Consider the following 23,485-nt stretch of genomic DNA (forward strand, 5'->3'; position numbering starts at 1 on the left):
ATAAACTCCCACAGAGCATGGGGCTGGAGAAAACTACCAAGGAAAGAGGGGTATCGACATGGCTCCAGGGAACTCTAACAAGAGGCTCATCACTATTTGACCCAGCCACCCCACTCCTTGAGATACCCAAAGGACTTAAGATCAGCATATTATAGTGATGCAGCCACATCAATGTTTACAGAAGTTCAACTCACAATAACTAAACTATGGAACCAACCTAGGTGCCCTTCAAGAGATGAATGGATTAAAAAATGTGAGATATATATTATATATATATATATATATATATATATATATATATGATGGACTATTAGTCAGCCTTAAAGAAGAATGAAATTATGACATTTGCTGGTAATGGATGGAGCTGGAGAATGTCATGCTAAGCTAAATAAGCCAATCTTAAAAAACCAAAGGCTGAATGTTTTCTCTGACATGCAGATGCTAATTCACAATAAGGTGGGGGCAGGCCTGGGGAAGAATAGTTACTTTAGATTAGGTAGAGGGGAGTGAAGAAAGTGGAGCAGGTATGGGGGTAGGAAGGATAGTAGAATGATTCAGACATTATTACCCTATGTACATATATAACTATATGACCAGTGGAATTCTACATCATAAATAACCAGAAGAATGAGAAATTGTATCCATCTATGTATGATGTATCAAAGTGCATTCTACTGTCATGTATAACCATTTAGAACAAAGTTTAAAATTTTTTTAAAGTACCCTCAGAAGAATATCAGCTTTAAACATCATTCTGACCCAACACTAAGCCAAATTATAGCAGATAGACCCTAACGAGAAGACTTCAGGCTCCATTTTCCCTTCCTCTCTCTCTCTCCCTTCCCTGAGGGGTGAGCCTGAGGAGGAGGGAGCAGCAGGAAGAGACCTGAAGGCCCACCTCCACTCTCACTGCTGACGCAGCCCATCCTGGGGCACCAGGGAAAGAAGATTCAACAGTAAATAAAATTCAGACTTTTATTCTTACCAGGATAGGTATTCTAGTGTGTGCAGTGGGCTGTATTTGTGACTTTAAATGACCACAGAACTGACTCTGTAGCACTTTAGGGAGAACTGTATTCATCCAGTTTAGGGAAGGATTATCACAAAAACTTTACAGGATTAATGAGAACAAAAATTATGCTTTTATTCCATTCTATAAGTCACATTCGTTCAACACTTCTGTTACATTTGCTTAGGAATAATCAAATTCAATGCTATAAGTAACCTAAAACTTTAATTATGATGTTGATCTGCTGTCTCTTTCGGATCCTTTCTCATAGAGCTTTAGTGAGATTTATATTCCTAAGTGACCAGATTCATGTCTCCATCTTGGCCTTAATCTGAATCATTCCTTTATTCAATACCCATTCATTGAAATCTGACAGGTTTCCTCCACCAAAGTCACTGAATGCCACTTTGGTCATGTCATTCCCCTGCTCAAGAACCTACTATGATTCTCCATTATTGACAGCAGAGAGGAATCTCAGTCCTGGGGAGCTTTATATCTCCTTACCTCCCTCTCTTCTCCTGTGTTCTGATGCTTGCTTTTTGGGGTGGGGGAGAGTGCGGGGGGGGGGGAGTACCCTCATCCCCCAACTTTGTTTCTGTCTTAAAAGCCTCTGCAATGTATCAGGGGACTTGTTTTATTTGCCACCAGCGGAGCTCCTATCCTTCGTCCACCTAAATCACTTAAATGAAAAGGAAATAGAAATTTTATTTCATTTGGATTTCACTTAAGTTTTTCTTTTTCTTTTTCAATTAAGCCAGGGACATGGTACTCTTTTGGCAATGGGCCAGCCATAATTGTTTTAGCCCAGATCTCGTGTCTCATGCCATATCCTGGGAAGGAAAGCTTCTTGGTCTTTCATGAGTGATTCTGTGCAAACGGCAGCTTATTTTTCTCCCAGGGCTCTTTCTTTCCTGCCTCTCGCATCTGGCCTGACAGAAGGCTTGGAGGCTTTGGGGTCAAAGCAGTTTGTCTAGGAGAGGGAAGACAGGAACAGCAGCTTTAGATGCATGACCCATACCCAGCTTACAGGAGATGGTTATAGCTCACAATGCTGAAAGACTCCTACAATAATGAGCCTCTCCACTCCCTTCCCTGTGGTCTCCACACACTTTGTTTGGGATAGCATTAAAGTAAATTTTGAATTAAGTATGATTATCCTATGAAGTATGATATACACAAATAGTATGTGTATCATTTTGGAAATGCTAGAAATAACTAATTATGAAAAACAGTCAAATACAGGAATTAGAAGATAAGATTAACATTTATAGCCTGTGTTTCTAAAATTAGTTCATTATTCTTGATGCTTATACTCAATGCAACAATCACTAAGCCACTGTGTTATACACTGAAAATTACACAGATCAACCAAAAAGCAGCAGGGGTGGATACACTGGCCCTATCATAATCTTTAGGAGGCACTTCAAAGCCACCCAGCTACCATGAAGATGATAATAATAAATGAAAAGTGGGAAGTCTCATGAAAATGCCACCTTTATGGATCTGACATCTATAATCTCAGATTGTTAGGAAAATGCAACTTCAAGACAGGATTTAGTACCTTCCGCGCATCAAATTTTTAAAGCTGCCACAAAAGAGGTCTATGCCTATTAGAGGAAGTGAGAAACATGTGCACAGTGAAATACATTACAAGATGTTGAATGCTCTGATGAAGTATTGTGTTTCTCAGTTGGACCACATGGTCAATTTTCTTCTGGAAAATTAGCAAGTAAGGTCCAGGAGATAATCCTTCCCCAAATACCAGTATATTCGCCAGCACTAATGTCTTGATTCTTCTGAGCTATGTCCTACTATTACTAGGCTTAGAAATGGTTAGGAAGGAAACTCCTTGCATCCCTGAGCCTGTTCCACTCATTCCATTTCTTTCCAGGAAGCCCGTCCAGAGCCATTAAGTCTGCCATGTTTGGGAAGGTGTCTGGCCATCAAGACCTGTCACTTAGGTTATAGCTACATTTTCTTCTACCTACAGCAAAAGAAAAAACTGGTCCCATAAGTGTATGCTTTTCAGGATGAGTTGTTTTTTCCATCAATTGTGGTATGATAGATATTTTTCTGTGTGCTGGTGCAGTGCTATGTGTCAAACATGCCATGATACACAAACCAAAATGACCCTGCTCTTGTGGAACATAGAAAACCTAGAAGTATTTCATTTCTCTCTGAGTTCCATACAGCATAAAGCACCCGAGAATTTTGTTTTATTTTTCTTCCTTCACCAGGGAAACTGCCTGCAAGCGCTCTCCTTTAAGAGTTGTCCCCAAAAGACTCGCCCAGTGCTATTCACAATCCTGCAGACATTGTTCCAGGTACAGGCATTTCGGTCATGAGAAATAACATGCTTTTCCCACATGATTCTCTATCCCAGTCTTCTGTGTACTGCCTGCATGGTGCTTTTAGTCGGAGCATATTTCATTGATTAAAATTGTTTATTTGTTCGTTACTTCACCCAGTCACTGGAATGGGAACTTTAGGGAAGGAAGGGCCCTCTTAATCTTGTCCTAGGATGAATCTTCACTTCCTAATCAGCCCCTTTCATCTCTCAGATGTTTAATGATCATTATTGAATTAATAAATACATGAAAGGAAAGAAGAGGGGGGAAGGAAATAAGGAAGGGAAATAGGGAAAGAAATTATCCAAGGCCCAACCAAGAATGGGGCACCTGATTTCTTCAAGATTTCACAAGTTCTCGAATGTATCCCATTTACAAGAGACCCATGGGTCTGGTGTGACATTTTTGACCAGTGGCATTCTCTCAGGGTAAACTCTCAGTGAAATACTTTGGGCCTTGTGGACCTTGAGTCACACCTCTGAAAGAGACTTTACTATTTCTTGACATCACTGAGTAGAGGAAGACAGAAAGGAACACAGACTCCTGGGCTCCAGGCAGCCCAATGTATCTGGTGGTTTAGATACATACTTCCTTAGAGATGGGAGACAAGCACAATTGGCAAGTGTCTGCAGTGCTTTCCAAACTTCATTGAGGCACAAATTCTAATGAAAAACATTTCTTGTTTTTATAAAACTACCTTTAAAAAATCGTTTTTTCCCTAATACCTTAAGTTCATTTTTCTCATAAGAGTTCACATAGATTGAAAGAAGCCTGTTAAATTGGCTAGGCAAGAATATATGTAGACAATGAGGTCATTGTTGTAAGGAAATGCATGTAATGAGGCAGGTGCAATCCTCAGAACCACAACCTAGACCTGGGTTAGGAATTTTAAGTGCCTGAAGTCATTTGTTTATCCTCATTTCTGCTCGTGTTAAACTTTTATTTAGATACATATTATGTCTCCATAAAGTTAATTTAGCCAATAACATGGGAGATAAAATCAAATCACACTGACTAGGAAGGAAAACAGCAGTGGCCACTTCTGGGAGACTTAGATACTCACCAGAGCAGTTCCATGATACCAGGATATTGAAGGCACAAGAAGGCATTGCTCCCACTCCTGGAGAGCAAGCATATTTCCTCGCCCAACCCTATGGAGGGAAGGAGGTTTTTTGGTGCTATTGAGGACACAAAGGTGTCATATAAAAAGTTTATATGAGAAGATACATCAAGTCTTTCTGCTTTTTATTAACAGTCATTTATATGGAAATTAGCAGTCATTTATACTGGTGAGGTCACCAATGAGCATAATAAGCGTAATGCAATGCCAATGAAAACCCTGATAAGCGACCCAAATCCCAGCCACATTATGTGAAAGAGAAGCACAAGGCCAGGCTGCCATCTATAGTTATCTCACACACATTTTTTTTCTTTCTGCTATACGGAGGATTGAACCCAGATCCTCAAACAGACAAGGCAAGTGCCCTACTATTGAGCTATATTCTCAGGCCTTGCTAAAGTTCTTGCTAAGCTGTTCAGATTGGCCTCAAACTTGTGATCCTCCTTCCTCAGCCTCCCGAGTAGCTAGGACTATAGGTGTGTACCACTCTGCCTGGCTTCACACATGCTTTTGATGCTAATGCCACAATTCATATTTCTCTGGGTTTATGTTTTGCCTGCCACATGGAAGGTTTTACCTATGATACTAGGGATTTGTGGTCCTGGTACCCTTGCCTATCAGGAAACAACCGTACAGCTGTCCTGCCCCCAAGTAAACTGCTGAAATCACACCACTGTACAGACACTGGGATTATTCTCTGATATTGGCTGATCTGCTGCTTCCTCATGATCTTTCCTGGCTCCTGAAAGAGCAATGGAGCACCTATATGTCATGAAGCATCAAAAATCCAAAAGTCCTTGACACAGCTCATAACCTATGTGTTTCTTGGCTTGATAGGTTTAAATGTAGGTGAATCTCATTGACACACTGAAAAGGAAGGAGGATGGACAAAACAAAGCACAGATTGTATAGGTCCATTTAGCATGAAGTTAGAGAACAGACAAAATAATTCTATAATTGGGCATATGCCACATGACTAACATCCTAGCTACTTGGGAAGCTGCGGCAGAAGAATCACAAGTCCAAAGCCAGCCTAGGCGACTTAATAAGACTGTTTCAAAATAAAATATGAAAAAAGGAGGACTAGAGATGCCACTAAAGTGATAAAGTGCTTACTTAGCACACATGGGTTCTATCTTAGTATGAAAAAAAAAAGAAGAAAAAGAAAATGTCTATGGCAATAGAAATCAGATTTGTAGTTACCTGAAGTAAGGATAGATATTAACTGAGAAGGGGCCTAAGAGAAACTAGGCAACTTGTGGGGTATTGGAAGCAATAAATATCTTGATCTAGGCCATAGCTGCATCAGTGTTACTGTGTGTATGTGTGTGTGTGTGTGTGTGTGTGTGTGTGTAAATTCTTCATTTACATAAGATATGTACACTTACTATTTATATACTATATCTCCATTTTAATTTTTTAAAAATTCCTAAGAGTGTGGTTCACAAGATCATATTAGTATGTGATTTTGGTGGTATTTTTCATAGGACATGGTGTAAACTATCTCCAAATTGCTGTGCCTTTTTTTGAGAAGTTTTCTTTCAAATGATCACTAATAGAATATAACCAACCAGCAGTAAACAGAAGAACCTAAGGACAGTCACAGACTCTTGGAAATGTTCTTGTGGCAATAAAAGTTTCCCTAAGGACTAGATAGAAGATTGGCCCACTTCATATCATTGTTATAACCCTAAAATAAAAATAGGTAGCCTGGGGTGGGGGGAATAGTGAACAACCAAGTAGGATACTTTGATTGTGATTGCTCTTGATGGTTGCTCCAAGATGTGAACTGTTGCTAAGATACTTTAGATGCCAGGGAAAAGGTTGAGAAGGATGATGAGCATTAAAGCAGAAGTTTTTAAAGACACAGATATAAGCTCAAGTATGTGTCATGTTGACATAGACTCCAGCGGAAAGTTGAGGAGGTATGAAGGGATAGCACTTGCCCTTGAATTCATCACTAACGGTTCTCTCAGCAAAGTATCTAAAGTTCAGAAAACAATACCTGCCACACATAATAGTTAAAGAAATTTGATTTTTAAAATATCACTTAGTTGGGGACCTTGGTGGCTAGAAATATCAATTATCAGTTCATGTCCAGGAAGCAAGAATAGAATTATCCCTTGACTACAGTGTGGGGAAAGGACAGTAGGTAGGGTGAAAGAACACCCAGACAGGATTATCACATTTCCTAAGATTAGGCTATTATTCAAAATTAGACTTAAAAAACAGCTCACTAAATCAGGGTGAAATACAGTAAAGAAGGAGTGCGAGGTTTCATATCTGATTTATCTTAGGTCCTGAGGCAAGATAGAAAATAAAACACTAAAAGATGGAAAATAAAACACTAAAAGTGAAGTAGAAAAAGAACTAAGCCTTTCTAAATTAAAAATCCATGCTTCAGCAGTGTTTTGTATTTCAGAAATTTTCAAGATACTGAAATGCATACACAGACGTAAAAAAGATGTATGTTATTCAGAGCTTAAAGGAATACTCCATGTGCATACCATTGTCTATATTGTAATTTGCTCAGAGTGCTTTTACAAGGACTTTTTCTTTAAGAAGGATTATTTTTTTGAAAAAAATTAAAAATTCAACTTTTATTAAGCAAGTATTATGTGATAGGTGTGGAAATCCTGAGCTAGTATGCTATTATTTGGACACTATCCAAATTTTAGGGATGTTCCCGTAACCAAATCTCCTTAAAAGGAATTCCTAAAGAAGTGGAAATTAATCTTATTTTAGAAAAAAATTACAGAAGTAACAATTCTTTATCTTCACATATGTACTTCTCAGGTTGATTGTAAAGGGATCTGTTTGATGCTAACCTAATCAATAAGGATCAAATCAGAACAGAGCTCAGGGGCAGAGGGTGTAGTTCAGTGGCAGTGTTTAGCATGTGCAAAGCCCTGGGTTCAATCCCCAGCCACAAACAAGACAGAAATGAATTTAAGACATTTCAATGTGTGGTCTGATCTTGGATAGAACAAGAAGCAAAAGTTACAGAATGTCTGTCAAGAGATATCCTTTAAAATAGGACCAACCCCCTTCATCCCATGACAGTTTAGGCATTATATATTTTTTTGTGTGTCAAGGACTCTAATTTCAAGTGTCCCAACATGAGAGTTGTTTCTTTAAAGTTCTCATGCAACCAACAGATGGCAGAATTCGTTATGTTGTTCTGTGTTTAAATGCAAATCTTCATATCAAGCAGAATAGTTATTTTTAAAAAGGGGTGTGTATTTCTCTAGAGTTCAGGATATCTTATGCACATTCTGTTGCTTATCATATGCACATTCTGTTGCTCTTTTCCATTTCAAAGAACAATTTTGAGTCTTTTTCTTCAAAACCTACCAAAGCAATAACTTCACCTAATGAGAGGTAACTGCAGTCTGCATTCAAGAAAGGAGAGGGAGCCAGGCATGGTGGTGCATGCCTGTAATCCTGGTGGCTCGGGAGGATGAGACAAAAGCATTCTGAGTTCAAAGCCAGCCTCAGCAATTTAGCAAGACCCTGTCTTAAATAAAAATAAAAATTTTAAAAAAGGGAGTGGGGATGTAGCTCAGTGGTTTAGTGCCCCTGAGTTCAATCCCCAGTACCAAAAAAAAAAAAAAAAAAGAAGAAGAAGAAGAAAGAAAGAAATAAAAAAGAGAGGGCCCATGAGCTATTTTTACTCTCAACATATCTGAAACCAAATAAGAGAGTTTTGTGCACACCAGCCAATTCCCCAACTCTCTGGACAACAACTGGATGAACTACAGTTAATTCAATCCTGGCAGTAACTACCCAGAGATAGCCTCAGTTTCCACAGGTTAAAGGACTCAGGCCCACAAAATGCCCTCCACCAGAAGGCACTCACAAGTCCTGGGCCAGCCATGCCTCTGCTCAGAGATTCCCACCACCAGGTTCAATAATTGGCCTCAAAAGCTCACAGAACTCAGGATAGCCTTTACTTCACTTTTACTGGTTTATTATAAAGCATACAACTCAGGACACTCAAATGGAAGAGATGCATAAGGCAAGGAGTGGAGAGAGGTAGTGCCTGGAGTTGCTGTGACTTCTCTGGTCATGCCACCACCCAGAACTGCAGTGAGGTCACCAGCCAGGAAGGGCTCTGAACTTTGTCCTTTAGAGGGGTTTGTGGAAGCTTCATTATGTGGACATGATTGATTATTAACTCAACCCCTATCCTTCTTCTCTCCATGAAGGTTGGGAGTGAGGCTGAAAATTTCAAGCTTCTGATCCAGAGCTGGTCTTTCTAGCAGCCAGCTTCCCTCCTGAAGGCGCCTAGGGGCCTGCCAAGAGTGCCCTCATTAACACTAAAGACACTCGGGAAATTACAAGGGTTTTAGAAGCTCTGTGTCAGAAACTGAGGAGAAAGATCAAATATTATATTTCTTACTAGGTCACAACTGATAAGTAAGGCTGTGAGATGATGCTCTGGGCTACACACACACACACACACACACACACACACACACACACAATCTCAGTAGAGCAGAGTAGTCCTTCCAACAAAAAGAGTTCAGAATCAGTGTAAACTACCATCAACCTTCATATCATAGTATAAGGCTGGACTTTCTCATTTCCCAAAGGAATCCTGGGATTGATCAGGACTGGCCTGGAGCCACATCAGACTTCTGAGCTCTGATAACTTGGCCCAAATTGTGATTCCAAACAGCTCCAGCCCACCCTCTCCTCTCCTGAGCCTTCTTGAATCCATGTGAGACTCAGCTTCATCCTTCTTAGTCTATTCCAGAGGGAATTCAAGTCATCCCAGAGGTTGGGCTACAAACATAAAAGCAAGGAAACTGAGGTCCTAGCAAACATATGCATCTTATTTGTCTCCCCTTCTTGCAGGAGCACAGGATCAAACACTATGGAAGTGGCTTCTGCAAGTATCATGAATCTCATGAGTCCTTCTCCACTGGCAAACATAATAGCTAATACTTATTGAGCATTTACTATGTACCAGACACTATTCTAAATATGTTACCTGCATTTATTCATTCAACATTTATTAATTGGCCACTATTTGATAAGCACAGTCCTTAGCACTGGGAATACAGCAATAAATAAACAAAAATATTTGCCTTCCTAGAGTTTATAGTCTAGTGGGATGAGAAAAACAACAAAAAATAAATAATTGTACTATATAGTAGACAAAAATTGTGGGTTCAGAGAGAAAATAGGATGAGGGACAATTATGCACATGTATGTGTGTCTGTGTGTGGTGCTGAAAATTGAACCCAGAACCTCATGTACAATGGGTGAGTGCTCTGCCACTGAGCTACATCCCCACCCCGCAATTTCTATTTTAAATAAAGTACTTACAGACCCCACTGGCAGGGTGATATCTGAGTATAGAAAAGAGTTAATGCAAAGTCCTTGGAGAAGAGCTTGGCCGGCATTTTCAAGAAGACCCAGTGTTGTGGTCTAAAATAAGTAATGTAGTTTTATAAGAGAAAAGTCATAGATTATTAATAAGTCATATTGATAAGTCATAGACTATAGATTAATAGACATAAATCAATAAATAGAAAATAATAAAAGTAAAAATTAATGTTAAGATACTTAAATATGCTTTAAGCTTTAAGATAGAAATAACAGTACAGTAGTATAAACATATAGCTTTATATAGTACATAGACTTAAAGATGTTAGTGATAAGATACAGACAAATAAAAGTTGTAAGTATGTGTGTGTCTATAGGCCCATAGCTTAACTATAGTGACAGGCAAATGTTAAGATGATATAGGTTAAGTTACATAGTCATATTAAGGCAAAAATTGTAATAGGCCAACATAAGTAAGCTAAAGTGACTCCATTGCTATTCCTGTAGGTAAGAGCCATGTATGGGAAATCGGTGTCTGAACTGTCTTCCCCAAGAGTTGTGTTTTCTTTACTTTGTACCCTGAAAATGTACTAAAACTCAAACTGTACACCCACCTTAGGGGGTCTTTAGTTCTGCTTAGGGGTTCTTAAGTTCTGCTAACTGCTGTTTTAGCCTCTGTGACTGGCTAGCTTGCATGCTAGGGACTTCCCAAGGCTTGCGGTTTTCGTCCTTAAATGATGAAGGTATGGACCAGGAAATTGCTATTCTCTCCCAGAGCTTCAGTCTCTATCAGTGGGTGACAGTCGCTGGCCAGGTAAATAAAGCTCTCTTTGATCTGAATGCAGATTTGGGGTGTTTTCTGAAGTGGCTCCTCACAACACCAGGATGCCCGTGTTACTGGAGTGGAGTGAACATGGAATAGAGTCATGGGAGGTGAAACTGAAGAGGTAATGGTAGGGGGAAAGAGCAAAGGATGAAGAGTCACTGTAAGGAATTTGACCTTTATTCTGAGGGAGGGGGAAGAAAAGCTGTAGAGTGTCCTGGTCTAATTCATGTTTTAACAGAGTCTTTGTAGAGGCCATGTTGAGAAGAGATTGCAGAGAGCTCAGTGTGGTGTGGAGAAATTTAGGCACTATCACAACTATCCATGTGGGACCCTTGGAAACAGCTCTGGGATGGGGAATTGGGCTACTGGGGAGTGCCCTCAGAAAATACATCTGCAAGGACATGAAGCAGGCATATAGGGTAGAAGGAGAAGCTGGCCTGAGACATAGTAGAACTAAGTCCTCAGCCAATCTTTGCAGGATCCTGGGGCTGAGATAGCCCTCCAGTGTTGTCTGAAATTGTTTTAGCTTCCTGTGGCTGCTATAACAAATTAAACCACCAACTTAATGGATTAAAAAACACAAATTCATTACCTTACAATTCCGAATGTCAAAAATCTGAAATGGGTTTCACTGGGCTAAAATTCAGGTATCAGTAGGGCTGCATTCCTTGTAGAGACTCCCAGGGAGAATCCATTTCCTTGCCTTTTCCTGCTTCTTGAGGCTTCCTTCCTTGTTGCAATCACATCACTTCTGCCCCCTGGAAAGGCTTCTCCTTCCTCTCACCAAGTTGGACATTCCTCATCTTCAAAGCTTAGACAGAGACTCTCTTCCATAAATGCTTTTGTACACATTACAGGTTTGCTTATTTGCTTATAACAGAAATTCAGCTATGTTACTTTATCCAAATAGGGGTTCATTTTTTTTTTCACACATCAAAAAGTTCAGAAGAAGACAATCTAGGACTGGCCTGACTTCTTAGAGAAACCACCAAGGAACAAGGCGTTTTCCATTTCCTAACGGACACCCTGAGCATCTAACTTTAGCCTTCACAGACCTAAGATGGCCACTGTACACCAGGTATGGTGTCTTGAGTCCCAGGAAAATAAAGCGAGGGCAAACAATCAAATTGTGTGCCAACTAAATCTGTTCCTTGGTATCAGGAAAATAACAGCTTTTCTGGAAGCCCCATCCAACAGACCTTCAATCATCTCCTTGGCCAGAATCAGGTTACATGGCCACTTCTGCTGATCACATTGCTCACTGACATTTTGTTAGAAAGGAAGAGGGAAAGATAAGGTGAGATAGACAAGAGTGATGTCTGTCGAACCTACAGAGGACCCCCTCTGGACGCAGCTGGAGTCCATATTTACATCCCCTTAATTGAGTGTTGAGAACATGGTAAATGCTCCATTGATTAATGCCACAAATGTAGTGGTAATGTGGCACAATGGTTACTAGTTAGCTTTTAGACCCAGGTAGACTGGATTTGAATCCTAACTCTGCCACTTAACCATCTATGAGTCCTGTAAACTTGGTCAAATTGTTTCATCTCTCTATTCTTCAAATTCCCCTTCTGTACAATACAGGTGATATGTTAAATGGAGATAATGTATATTTTTTATGGTTGTTATAAGTATTAAATTAGATTAATCCTAAATTTAGTATTATATAAAATCCTAAAAAATATAGAAAATTAATTTTTAAGTTAATTTTTGTAAAGCATCTAAAATAGTAAGTGCTATATAAATGTGTGTTTAATAAATACATAGTTTCACCTCTGGTTAAAACATTAAGAGAAATTGGGACACAGAGTTGGACAAATTAGAGCATCTTCACAGCCTACAGGGAAGGACCCATTGAAGCTAGGACTGATGAAAACAATTGAGATGCAAGGTCATCACTGGTTGAGACATGAAAGGGATCCAGGGATGTGTGGGTCAGAATTCAGGCCATAAGGTTGAGTTGCTCTGATTTGGCCACTAGCTTTCCCTTATTCACTGTGCACCCCTGGGAAAACTGCTGATTCTGTCTAAGGCTCAGTTTTCTCATAGGAAAAGTTAGGATAAAAATAAGTACAGCCTCCTTGACCAAGTGTGTTTGGAATACTGAATGAGATCATCTATGTAGGATGTTTAGAATGGCTTGTCCCAATAAATGTTAGTTTTGTCAAGAATCAGGACAAGGAAAGGGAATGTAGCTTAGTGGTAGAGCACTTGCCCAGCATGTGCCAGGCCCTAGATTCAATCCTCAGCACCCTCCCCCCAAAAGAATCAGAACCTTTGATGGAGAAGCCAGCAGGACCACTTGACCCTGTCAGAAGGGGATGCAAGAGTACAGAATGAGACTTTGCCACGAATATTGATTCTCCCTTTGAAATCCACCCAGTTTAAGACATGTTAAGGCTGAGGCTAAAAGTTGGAGCTGAGGGAGACTGGATTCAGCTCAAAGTCACTTGGTTCCCTGTGGCACTACTCATCTCAGCCCACTATGAATTCTCACCATGGATCTCTGCTAGGAAACACCTACTTTGTTATTCTACAGAACCGGCATACCGAAGACATGCATTTATCCCTGGAAACTCATCGACTTCCAACTCCATTAGATATGTATTATCAAATGTGCACACACATACATACACTCTTCCAGAAAAGTGAGACGGTAAATATCTTAGTCAACATCATATATTTAGCAGGATCTGAACCACAAGCTTCTAACTTTAAGTTACATTTCAAAACAATTTTTGTAGTATAAAATCAAACTTACAACAATTTAAATTAATGTGCCTTTCTGTATTATAACATAATATCATTACACAGAAATACTCTCTATAATCTATATTCTCTATAAAAAAATTCTTCCTTCTAAAAAACTTATGATATATTGTTGCAATCAGAGAAATAGATGACCTGGACAGAAGATCCCGTTAATCCTATTCTTTTTTTTAAAATGAGTTTTATTTTGGCTCAAGCATTATTAACACAATTAGGCATAGCAATGCATTGTTGTTTTGTTGGGTTTTTAAAATATTTTTATTTATTTTTATGTGTTGCTCAGGATTGAACTCAGTACCTCACATACATGAGGCAAGCGCTCTATCACTGAGCCACAACTCCAGCCCCATTAATCCTATACTTAACCTAATCTAAGCCTTGCATGGGACACAGTGCTGAGCCTAGGAAAATTTTTATTAAAAACTCAAACTTTGGCCTCAAAACTATTACACTTCATTGGCAGGTGAGGATAAGCCACATGATATGGCCTATGGCCCCAAAAATAAAGCAGGCCACACAGACTATGACTGTTTCCTCTGTAGAATGCTGAGTCTCAGCCCCTCTCATCTCAGCACTCAACGGTAAGGCAAGACCAATTCAGTGAACATCAGGGTTGGGGCACAACAAGAGGAAAGAGGGAGACCAGTGTATATTCCAAGGCCTGGGACAGAGCTGCTCTGGACAGCCAACCCCAGCTCTCCTGTGAACTCAGTACTGCCTTTCAGACTTACAGAGGCACACAGGAAAAAGAATGGAGAAGAAAGAGAGAATGAAATAATGCATTCAGTTCTTCCTTTCCCCTTTGGAAGAAAACCACTCCAAAAGACAGAAGTGACACTTGTTCCCAAATCAATCTTATTTAAGCTCCAGCTAACAATGCTCCACCCACTCCAAGTATGGCTCAAAAATATGCTGGCTCAATTTATCCATAGTAACCTCTCTCCTCCCAGGATAGATCTCAGAGGTGGGTGTGGGGAGCACTGGGGTTCTGCTTTATTTTCTTTGTGTTCACATTTTGGAACATAATAACATTACACAGCATGAAATAATAAATGGCAAGATTTTGTGGAAAGTCTTTGAAATTTTTCCCTCCACTGGGGATGTACCCTGTTGTCTCCTAATTTTTCCCTTACAAGCAAACATAATCCATGTTTCAGAAAGAATTTATAATGCAAAACCTTTAAAGGGTGGCATGTAAGTTCCACAGACCTCATTTTTACAATAGGGAAAGATTATTTCCAAGAAGGAATTTAAAAGACGTGAATACTAAGTGAGAAGTGCTATAATATGCATGTGAAATGGAAATGTCTCCCAGTATCTGGGAACTGGAGCATTGGACCAGAGCTGGTTCTAATTATATAGAAATGATTGGTTACAGTAAAACTCAAACTGGAAAATTGCCTCCAAGTTAAAGAATCCGTATGATTTTAGAGTTGGCAGAGACCAAAGTGATCATCTTATTCAAAGGTACTCTTATGGTTTGGATCTACAATGTCCCCTGAAAATCTTATGTTTTGATCCCCAAATGCAGCAAGGTTCTACATTAATTTTTAGGCAATTATTAAATCCACTCAGAGTGGATTAATCCATTTCCTGAATTATCCACTGATAGCTGAATGGATTACTAGTTAGGGACTGAAGGTACATGGAGCATGGCTAGAGGATATAGATCACTGGGACCATGGCCTTACTATGTGTCTGTCCCTCATTCCCCACCCCCTTTCTGTCTGCCCTGAGCTGAGCAGCCTTCCTCCACCACGCCCTTGCACCATGATGTTCTGCTTCATTTTAGGCCCAGAGCAATGGGATTAGCCAACAATGGACTGAGACCTCTGAAACTATGAGCCAAAATAAACGCTTCCTCCTCTAAGTTGTTCTTGTCAAGCATTTTGGTCAGTAATGAAAAGCTGACTAATACAGTTGCCCTACATTTTTATCTAACCAGTCAACCTATTATGTACTCAAAACTCAAACTACGAAAATCCATTTTCAATATTTAAAAATTGCCTCTCATATGTTAGTAATTGTAATTCTAGACTAAAAGAAAGAAAAGTATCTGATGAGGTAAAATTAACTACAAACATGGTACAACACTACTAGGTACAACATTGAACATTATATTTTAATCATTACAATAGCACCAACATTGAAGATTATTGGCGTGCACATATAGGAGACATAGTATTCATTTCATTGTCACAAAATGCTTGATTCAGAAACATTCCCAAGATTCTTTGCAGGCAACCATAATTTCCTCTAAGTATAAATCCTATAACTGACAATAACGGTTCTAGTCCAATAAACTCATTTTACTGATGATGAAAACCAAGGTACTTACTTGTGGTTTCATAACTAGGTAGTTGAAGATCTACAAGTTCTACTCCTGACCTGGTGCCCATTTGTTATCTATTCACTTATGTACCAGAGAATGCTAGCCATGCCCCATGATTCACTCTCTCTTCTTCTGCATCCAAGTTTGAATGAGGCATGTGGCCAACCAGATGGAGAGACTGTATTTCCCAGACTCTCTTGCAGGGTGCATGTCCACATAACTATAACCAGTGGGATTTAAGCAGAATCCATGTGTGTAATTTTCAGATCTCATCCTTATAAAGAAAGCTCTTACCACTTCATACCCTATCCTGCTTCAACTTTTGTGAACTAGTTTTGATAATGAATTCAGAATCTTTGAGGCAGGTGCAATAAATAGAATGATCCTTTCTCATTGAATAACCTCAAAGAGAAAGGCTTCCCTGTAGCCCTCTACCCATTTTTAAGCTGGTGTCTGAAAGAGGAAGAAAATTCTATTTTGTCTTAGCTACTTTACTTCAGGGTCTATTTGCTACAAGACTTTAATCTAAATCTGACAAAAATAATACAATATATTCACATGAAAGTCTATCAGATGAGAAGATAGGGAATATAGCAAACTACTCTTTTGTATTTCATTTTTATTTCTGATTAATTGCATCACATCTGACCTTAGATGATCACAGAAGAAAATCAATTTTGACTGTTGAAACCATCCTTCTGGGTTTTACCACCATATAGTGCCCTCCCATGATATATCAGTGTTGGTCTTCATGACCAATAGAGTATGACACAAGTGGTAGTGTGTGTGACTCCTGAGACAGGTTATAAAAGCATTGTTGATTATGTCTTGTTCTCACTTTCTTAGATCCCTTTTGGGGAAAGCCAGGTGCTCTGTCATGAGGACACATAGGCAGCCATGTAGTGAGGCTTATAGGGCAGAAACTTGAGGTCTCCAGTCAATAGCCAACAGCAATTGAGATGAGCATGGAAGTTTATTCTCCAGCCTCAATGAAACCCTCAGAGAACCACAGTCCCAGAAGACTTCTTGTTTACATAGGAGAGCTTATTTCATTCCTAGGTAAGGAATGAAAGTTGGTACAGCCATGTTGGAGAACAGTTTGGGGTTCTGGAAGGAAGGAAGGAAGGAAGGAAGGAAGGAAGGAAGGAAGGAAGGAAGGAAAGGAGGGAGGGAGGAAGGGAGGGAGGGAGGGAGGGAAAGAAAGAAAGAAAGAAAGAAAGAAAGAAAGAAAGAAAGAAAGAAAGAAAGAAAGAAAGAGAACTCTCATAAAATCCAGCAATTCCATTTGGGGTGAAATATTCAAAGTAAATGAAATCAGGGCTGAGGTTATGGCTCAGTGGTAGAGTGTTTGCCTAGCTTGCACAAGGCACTGGATTCGATTGTTAGCATCATATAAATGTAAAATAAAGATATTGTGTCTATCTAAAACTTAAAAAAAATAAAAAAGAGTCTTAGGACTCTCAAAACAAAGTAAATTAAATGAATATTGAAGAAATATCCATACCGCATATCCATTGCACATCATTCACATAGTCAAGATATGGAAACAACCTAAATTTTTATCAATGAGTGAATGGTTGAGGAAAATGTGGTACTGAAGTATTATTCAGCCATAAAAAGTAAATCCTGCCATTTGCAATGATAAGGATAAATCTGAAAGACATTATGCTAAGTGAAAGGCATCAGACACAGAAAGACATACACTGGGTGACCTCATTATAGGAAACTAAAAAAGTTGAATTAATAGAAGCAGAAAACAGAATGGTGGCTTCCAGGAACTGGAGATGGGAGAAATGGGGAGTTGCTGGTCAAAGGATACAAACTTTCAGTTATATGATGAACAATTTCTAGGGATCTTATGTACAGCTGGGAGACTATAGTAAATAATACTGTATTATTTACTTAAAATTTACCAGGAAGATCTCAAATGTCTTTATCCCCTACACACACACACACACACACACACACACACACACACACACACAACTGTGTGGTGATAAATGTGTTGATGGATTGCAGTAATCAGTATAAAATGTATCAAATCAGCATGGTGTACACTTTGAATACACATATTTTTTTTCAATTGTACTTCAATAAAGTTTGGGGGAAACACTTCCAGTTCCTAACGTATAGAAACTATGATATAATAAATGTTGCTTTAAGCCATTAAATTTTTTATAAATTTGTTATGCCACAACAGATAACTGTTACATTCACCGTGTTTGGTATGTTATAGGTGCTATAATGTAATGTAGCTGCCTACCCTGGTGAATAGGTTAATTCCATGGAAATTTTAGCTTAAGCTCCCTAATTTTCTGTAAGATTGGAGGTAATAATATCTATAAGCACATCTCTTCTTAGTGAATTTTGGATATGTGATTTTGGGGAAACAGAGTGTGGATAGGTGAGCTCACCATGTATTCCTCCAGACCCCAAACAAAAGAGGCAAATTGGCATCAAGTTCTGCATTTGAATTACCTTTTAATTTTTTCTGATATTTAGGTGAGTGGAGTTTGTAAATGTAGAAGCCAGCTCCCTAATGCATTGCAGCCAATACCTGCAAAGATTTGTGGAAGTCACAATAACAGTCACAGATTCCTCCTTCTACTTCAACCAACATCCTGTCCGTGACTGTGTTATAAAAGGTCTAACTCCAGAGCATCTCAGCATCCCTCCTGCTGTCTGAGGACCAGGCTTTCCTGGAAAGGATGAGGAGAGGGACCACACTTGCTTTTGCAGGGGTATGGAATGGTACTGTCACAAACAGGCTCAAAGAGACCCTGAGCTGAACATATCCCTTCTCGAAATAGTCACTACAATTTCTGAACCCCAAACCAGGTCATGTGTTAATGAGAAACAGTTCTAAAGAATCCAAGCCCCAGGAAGGACCATGATCAAAGAGAAACAAGGTGGCCTAGCTGCCAGCATCCCCAGAGACCAGACATTCATTGTGTCTATACCCCAGCAGTATCCAGTGTGTGCCAGACCAAGCACTAGGCATATGAATGGTCAGACCCATTCCCTGAATTGGAGGAAGCTCTTGCAATCTAACTACCACGGCTGTTCCCTACTTCTCCTTCTTGGGCTCCCTCCTTGTCTCTGTGCTCCCAGCCCAAGCTGCAAGGTGAGATAGGGACCCAACTTGTCCTTTCCCTTTTAGAATAAGGCTTTTCTGTATATTTGGAAAAGGACAGGTTAGAGTGTAGGCTCACTAGAAGCCAGGAGACAGGAGTATCCCTGTCTGCTGTGTCAATAGCTGGAGACTAACTTGAGAAAGTAGGTTTATTTTCAGAAATTCAGGTTACTTAGAGAGTAAAAGTTACCCTTCCATTCTGTGTCAAAAACAATGTTCTGATATTTCAAGTACACCTTCCCTGGCAGGAACAGTGTGTTCGTTGGCTCTGCATAACTGTAACAAAACACTTGAGATAATCAGCTTCTAAAGAGAAGGGTTTGGAGATTCCAGTCCATAGTCATTTGGCCCCATTCCTTTTGGTCCTGTGGTGAGGCAGCACATCTTGTTGCATAGCATGTGGTAGAGGGAAACTGCTTACTTCATCACTGGGATGCCAGAGAGGAAGAGAAAGGGGCTGGAGGCACCATATCCCACCCCCTCCCAGTGACCTGAAGTCTTCCCACTTGGCCCTAACTTTTAAAGGTACAACCACCTCCCAATAGTACCACAGGTTAGCATTTAGCCAAATAATAACTAATGCCATAGTCACAGAGTCCTAAGATGGCCTCTAGGGTCCTATGTGTCATGTGATATGCAGCCAGTCTATAGATAAGCTTAGATGACAACTTAGTTTTTAATGCGGTGAAGTCACTGAGTCTATTTCTGATTATAAAAATAAAGAAACAAAACTAAACTAAAATGCATTTTCTTATAGAGTATTTGTTTGCTAAGACAATGCAAAACAAGTTCTAAGAAGATCTCAGGTGCCTTTACCTCCCATCCCCATATTCACATATACAATGTGTGGTGATAGACGTCTTGGTTGACTATGGTAATTAGTATATGCTATATAAATGTATTAAATTACCATGTTGTACACCTTGAATTTTTGTTAGTTATATCTCAATAAAGCTGGGGAAAAACACTCCCAGTTCCTAACTGACAGAAACTGATATAATCAATGCTTGTTATTTAAAGCCATTGCATTTTGGATTAATTTGTTACCCAACAACAAATAACTGTTAGATTCACTGAGTGTTTTGGTATGTTACATTATAGGTGCTAGGCACACTGCTTCCTCTGGTGAATTGTTTAATTCCATGGAAAATTTAAGCTCCCTCATTCTCTATAAGATTGGAGGTAAAAATAAAATGATTAAAACATCCATTTTTAAAAGGAGATTTTTTTAGATGAAAATCTCTTTGCCATCGTTTTCATTTGGGGATAAAAATTGTCCTACTTCATTAGATTGTCCCTTCTCCAATATGCTCCTCTCCTGGGTTGAATAGCATCTCCCTAAAATTTGTGTCCTCCCAGAATTTCAGAATGTGATATGAAATATCACTTTGAAATAAAGGGTTTTTAGATATAATTAGTTAAAAGGACATCATACTGGAATTAGGGTGGCCCTAAATCTGGTGACTGATGTCCTTGAAAGAAGGTCGTGTGAAGCCATAAAGACATGCACAGAGAAGTGTGTGTGTTGATGGAGGCAGAGAATGGAGTGATGGATCTGTAAGCTAAGGAACACTAAGGGCTGCCAACAACCACCAAACGCTAGGAAAAGGAGAGGCAGGATGCTTCCTAGGGCTTCAGAGGGAGCCTAGGCCTGCCAACAGCTTGATTTATGACTTTTATGTCTGAACTATGTGAAAATAAATTCGGGCCTCTCAGTTTGTGGTACTTTGTTTCAATGGCCCCAGGATGCTGATGCAGAGTCCCAGAACCTGACCCTAACTTACTGAGGCCTACGTGAGACGCTCCCTGTAGTAAGTCTATATTGATGATGTGAAACCGACTGAAAGCCTAGCACAGACATAAAAAGGAACCCAAAGAGCCACCAGCTAACACAGGGCAAGGCTGTGGCAGGTATAGACTGTCCCCTAAGCCTCAGTTGAGCTGCAAGTGCTGTCTCCATGAACTTCTCTCCTAGCACAGAGTTAGGAAATGGGGACACTGAGAGTAAACAACCATAGACCTTTGTCTGGGGAGGGAAGAAGGGTTGGACTGTGTTGAGAAGACGGTTGCAGAAAAGGCTTCTTTTATGCTTCGCTTACTGAACAACTAGATGCCGTGGTCATTGTCTGTTTGTCATGGAGGAGGTCTCAGACCTCGCAGAGATCATCTTTTAAAAGGGTAAACAAATATTAATTGCAAAACAAACGTATAGTTGCTACTATGAAAGGAACGCCTGTGGCAGGAGGTTAACAGGAAAGTGCTCCCTTATTCCAAAGTGAGTTGCTATCTCTGTTTTGTGGGACTTGCAAAGGAGACTCTGGACTGATTTTGAGCCTTTAGTCAACTACCTACCTCCAGCCTATGAAAGCTGTCAGAGAGTCTGAGAGGGAAGCCAGAAAGTGCGGGAGGAGGATTTGGTAGGTGGAGGATGCAGAAGAGGTGGCCGGCCTCAGGAGACCCTCTGGAGCAACTGGAACATGTCCCTGGAGGCGGGGCTTGGCTTGGTATCTGCTTTATGCCTGAGAACTACTAAGGACAAGAGTCTGCACGAAACTATCACTGTCGAGAGCAGAGAGGCGGCAGTTTGGAATGTATGTTTATTCCACTGACATCAGGTCCGAGGTGCGTATGTACATGACACAGAGGGCAGACATTGAGAGAGGGTGCTATGAACTGACCTGGAGCCTCCTTAAAGGCACTTTGCCCCAAAGGGTCACTCTTAAAAGTTATCCCAACAGAGAGCACTCCACCCTCAAGAATAAGGCCACAGGAGAGATTCAAGTGGCCAGTTGGTGAGAGGATTGCACATGTCAGGGAAGTGCAGGTGAAAGATCCCCAGGAACAGGAGTCGCCGAAGAATCTCAAAGGAATGCAAAAAAATAAATAAATAAAAGCCCACTTTGAAGATTTGCCCAGCCCAAAGAGCGCCAACCACTAGCTCTCAACAGAACCTTCTCAACTCCTTAATCCCCTTTAATACAGCAGGGATCAGAAGCTGTACCTGGTGGAAGAACAGGTGAGGAACTGCCATTCCTTTGCCAAGAGGACAGACTACATCCCCCATTTCCTGCTGAAGCCTTCCTTCTCACAACGGGCCAAGTTTGAGTGATTCACAGCTTTTACTATTTCTCTAAACTGTGCCACAACGTTTACTGCTATAGTTTGGATCTTAAGTGTCCCCTAAAGGCCCATGTGTTAAAGGCTTTGTCCCCAGGGTGATCCTAAGAGGTAGGTCCTGATGAGAGGTTCTTAGATTATTAGAGGTCTATCCTTTCCTCAGGGGACAGTAAGACCCAGGCCCCTTTCTCTCACTATCTTTTTCTGCCTGGGCTTGAGGTGAGAGGTCTTGCTCTACCACATGTTCCCTGCCGTCCCCCCATGACATGCTGCCTCACCACAGGTCTAAACACAATCAACGGGTCATGGACTAGAACCTTCCAAACTATGAGCCAAAACAAACCTTTTTGCCTTACAAAGTGACTATCTCAGGTATAGGTTTTAGGCTCTTGGCTCCTTTAGTTTTCTTCAACCAGTTGTGCCATCTGCCAGGAATGGTCAGAATCTTGCTGACCATACATGGCTTCCTTCTGAAGCTATAGGAAGTGGTGTCTGGGCTGAAGTGGAGAAGAAGGCCAACTGAAAATCGTGGTCCAGGGCCACCCATGAGACCACCCATGAGTCAAGATGACAGCAGGGCTGAATTCAGGGATGAGGGCTACAATCACAGTCCCACTGAGTGTGAGGAGCAGCTCAAGAAGTCAGTGTGGACCACAGATGACATGGTTCACATATGTGAGCAGGAATTGGGAAGATAGGGGATCCAGATGGTTCATTAGGAAGGTTTGAGGAGCAGGGCTTAAGTGGGAAACTGGGAGGAGGAGAAGGAGCACCATGTTTGGTGGGGATGAGATCATGGGATAAGGCTCAAAACTGTAGGTCAACCAATGAACATAGCAGTGTGAGGGAGATGATTCTGGGCTTGATGGTCTTCTACAGCCAGGCTACTCAATGTATGCTCTGGGAAACAGCAGCATCAGTATCTCCTGGGAACTCAATATCAGGTCCGACTCCAGACCTATTGGATCAGATTCTGCATATTACAAGTCATCTAGATGGTTCTTCACACATTAACGTTTGAGCAGCTCCATTCTACAGTATGAAAAACTTAATCCAGCTGTGGTTAGAAGAGCAATGTGAGGTCATGGGATGTACATGGATATTCCTTTTCTCTTGAATCCATAGGGGGCTGTTGCATTGGGTTCCTAAAAGTTAATGTTAGGAGGGATTACAGATGACCCATTGGGAATATGATCAGTCACACTTAGATGGGCTCAGGCTACCGTGATGATATGAGAGAATCTGATCTAGTGCTCCCTGTGTGGGTAGCTCTTTCATGGGGTAGTGGGGTTAAAGGAAATTTAAATTTCATGTCTGGATAGAGTAAATGACTAGAGAATGTAAACAAAGACAAAACCCCAGATATCTATCTCCACATCATCTTTGCTTGCTTGATGCCTGACACCCACTTATCTCAGCAGTCAATTCCAGTTATTTCCTGGGTTGACTCAGGAGTCAGACAAGCATTCATGAATATTCTTTCAGTTTCCAGAT

This window comes from Urocitellus parryii, chromosome 11 (assembly GCF_045843805.1).
Source record: "Urocitellus parryii isolate mUroPar1 chromosome 11, mUroPar1.hap1, whole genome shotgun sequence".
Classification (NCBI taxonomy): Eukaryota; Metazoa; Chordata; class Mammalia; order Rodentia; family Sciuridae; genus Urocitellus; species Urocitellus parryii.